Source organism: Bos grunniens, chromosome 12, assembly GCF_055505025.1.
Source record: "Bos grunniens cultivar Pamir isolate PY7600 chromosome 12, Bosgru_T2T1.0, whole genome shotgun sequence".
NCBI classification, from domain to species: domain Eukaryota; kingdom Metazoa; phylum Chordata; class Mammalia; order Artiodactyla; family Bovidae; genus Bos; species Bos grunniens.
The window spans coordinates 77,447,998-77,451,899 of NC_141176.1; positions in this window are offsets into that span (position 1 = coordinate 77,447,998).

Consider the following 3,902-nt stretch of genomic DNA (forward strand, 5'->3'; position numbering starts at 1 on the left):
TCTGGTGGGTAGGGCCTTATCAGTTCAGTTCAGTCCCTCAGTCATGTCCGACTCTTTGCGACCCCATGAATCGCAGCACTCCAGGCCTCCCTGTCCATCACCAACTCCCAGAGTTCACTCAGACTCAAATCCATCGAGTCAGTGATGCCATGCAGCCATCTCATCCTCTGTCGTCCTCTTTTCTTCCTGCCCCCAATCCCTCCCAGCATCAGAGTCTTTTCCAATGAGTCAACTCTTCGCATGAGGTGGCCAAAGTACTGGAGTTTCAGCTTTAGCATCATTCCTTCCAAAGAAATCCCAGGGCTGATCTCTTTCAGAATGGACTGGTTGGATCTCCTTGTAGTCCAAGGGACTCTCAAGAGTCTTCTCCAACACCACAGTTCAAAAGCATCAATTCTTCGGTGCTCAGCCTTCTTCACAGTCCAACTCTCACCTCCATACATGACCACAGGAAAAACTATAGCCTTGACTAGACGGACCTTTGTTGGCAAAGTAATGTCTCTGCTTTTGAACATGCTATCTAGGTTGGTCATAACTTTCCTTCCAAGGAGTAAGCGTCTTTTAATTTCATGGCTGCTGAAGCCTGGCTTGGAGAATTTTGAGCATTATTTTACTAGCATGAGATGAGTGCAATTGTGCAGTAGTTTGAGCATTCTTTGACATTGCCTTTCTCTGGGATCAGACTGAAAACTGACCTTTTCCAGTCCTGCGGCCACTGCTGAGTTTTCCAAATTTGCTGGCATATTGAGTGTGGCACTTTCACAGCATCATCTTTCAGGATTTGAAATAGTTCAACTGGAATTCCATCACCTCCACTAGCTTTGTTCCTAGTGATGCTTTCTAAGGCCCACTTGACTTCACATTCCAGGATTACTGGATCTAGGTCAGTGACCACACCATCGTGATTTTCTGGGACAAGAAGATCTTTTTTGTATAGTTTTTCTGTGTGTATTCTTGCCACCTCTTCTTGATATCTTCTGCTTCTGTTAGGTCCATATCTTTTCTGTCCTTTATCGAGCCCATCTTTGCATGAAATGTTCCCTTGGTGTCTCTAATTTTCTGGAAGAAATCTCTAGTCTTTCCCATTCTGTTGTTTTCCTCTATTTCTTTGCACTGATCGCTGAGGAAGGTTTTCTTATCCCTTCTTGCTATTCTTTGGAACTCTGCATTCACATGCTTATATCTTACATTTTCTCCTTTGCTTTTTGCTTCTCTTCTTTTCACAGCTATTTGTAAGGCCTCCCCAGATAGCCATTTTGCTTTTTTGCATTTCTTTTCCATGGGGATGGTCTTGATCCGTGTCTCCTGTACAATATCACGAACCTCATACCATAGTTCATCAGACATTCTATCTATCAGATCTAGGCCCTTAAATCTATTTCTCACTTCCACTGTATAATCATCAGTTCATTCAGTTTGGTCACTCAGTCGTGTCCGACTCTTTGCAACCCCATGAATCGCAGCACGCCAGGCCTCCCTGTTTATCACCAACTCCCGGATTTCACCCAGACTCACATCCATCTAGTTGGTGATGCCATCCAGCCATCTCATCCTCTGTCGTCCCCTTCTTCTCCTGCCCCCAATTCCTCCCAGCAGCAGAGTCTTTTCCAATGAGTCAACTCTTCACAAGAGGTGGCCAAAGTACTGGAGTTTCAGCTTTAGCATCATTCCTTCCAAAGAAATCCCAGGGCTGATCTCCTTCAGAATGGACTGGTTGGATCTCCTTGCAGTCCAAGGGATTCTCAAGAGTCTTCTCCAACACCACAGTTCAAAAGCATCAATTCTTCAGCACTCAGCTTTCTTCACAGTCCAACTCTCACATCCATACATGACCACAGGAAAAACTATAGCCTTGACTAGACGGACCTTTGTTGGCAAAGTAATGTCTCTGCTTTTGAATATGCTATCTAGGTTGGTCATAACTTTCCTTCCAAGGAGTAAGCGTCTTTTAATTTCATGGCTGCAGTCACGATCTGCAGTGGTTTTGGAGCCCCAAAAAATAACGTCTGACACTGTTTCCACTGTTTCTCCATCTATTTCCCATGAAGTGATGGGACCGAATGCCATGATGTTCGTTTTCTGAATGTTGAGGTTTAAGCCAAATTTTCACTCTCCTCTTTCACTTTCATCAAGAGGCTTTTGAGTTCCTCTTTACTTTCTGCCATAAGGGTGGTGTCATCTGCATATCTGAGGTTATTGATATCTCTCCCAGCAATCTTGATACAAGCTTGTGTTTCCTCCAGTCCAGCGTTTCTCATGATGTACTCTGCATATAAGTTAAATAAACAGGGTGACAATATACAGCCTTGACATACTCCTTTTCCTATTGGAACCAGTCTGTTGTTCCTTGTCCAGTTCTAACTGTTGCTTCCTGACCTGCATACAAATTTCTCAAGAGGCAGGTCAGGTGGTGTGGTATTTCCATCTCTTTCGGAATTTTCCACAATTTATTGTGATCCACACAGTCAAAGGCTTTGGCATAGTCAATAAAGCAGAAATAGATGTTTTTCTGGAACTCTCTTGCTTTTTCCATGATCCAGCAGATGTTGGCAATTTGATGTCTGGTTCCTCTGCCTTTTCAAAAACCAGCTTGAACATCAGGAAGTTCATGGTTCACATATTGCTGAAGCATGGCTTGGAGAATTTTGAGCATGAATTTACTAGCGTGTGAGATGAGTGCAATTGTGCGTTAGTTTGAGCATTTTTTGGCATTACCTTTCTTTGGGATTGGAATGAAAACTGACCTTTTCCAGTCCTGTGGCCACTGCTGAGTTTTCCAAATTTGCTGGCATATTGAATGCAGCACTTTCACAGCATCAACTTAGGTCATACCTGAATGGTCTAGTGGTTTTCCCAACTTTCTTCAATTTAAGTCTGTATTTGGTAATAAGGAGTTCATGATCTGAGCCACAGTCAGCTCCTGGTCTTGTTTTTGTTTATTGTACAGAGCTTCTCCATCCTTGGCTGCAAAAAATATAATTAATCTGATTTTGGTGTTGACCATCTGGTGATGTCCATGTGTAGAGTCTTCTCTTGTGTTGTTGGAAGAGGGTGTTTGCTATGACCAGTGCATTTTCTTGGCAAAACTCTATTAGTCTTTGCCCTGCTTCATTCCATATTCCAAGGCCAGATTTGCCTGTTATTCCAGGTGTTTCTTGACTTCCTACTTTTGCATTCCAGTCCCCTATAATGAAAAGGACATCTTTTTGGGGTGTTAGTTCTATAAGGTCGTGTAGGTCTTCACAGAAGCATTCAACTTCAGCTTCTTCAGCATTACTGATTGGGGCATAGACTTGGATTAGTGTGATGTTGTATGGTTTGCCTTGGAAACGAACAGAGATCATTCTGTCGTTTTTGAGATTGCATCCAAGTACTACATTTCGGACTCTTTTGTTGACCATAATGGCTACTCCATTTCTTCTGAGGGATTCCTGCCAACAGTAGTAGATATAATGGTCATCTGAGTTAAATTCACCCATTCAAATCCATTTTAGTTCGCTGATTCCTAGAATGTCAACGTTCACTCTTGCCATCTCATTTGACCACTTCCAATTTGCCTTGATTCATGGACCTGACATTCCAGGTTCCTATGCAATATTGTTCTTTACAGCATGGGACCTTGCTTCTATCACCAGTCACATCCACAGTTGGGTATTGTTTTTGCTTTGTCTCCTTGGACAATTCATTTCCGAGTGTTAGACAAGAGCCGTGTTTCGAGCCCTGGAAAGGGTCCGCCTTCCTGCAACAAATGGCAACTCTGGCAGGGACTCTTCTTCGCTGAGACTGACATCCTGACCACTCGGGTACTCAGGGGCCAACTTGCCTGCCAATGGACCAGACCCAGCGGCCACAACTGGGACCCTTTTGTCCCTGGTCTCCTCCTGATGCGGACAGCCAGCCAG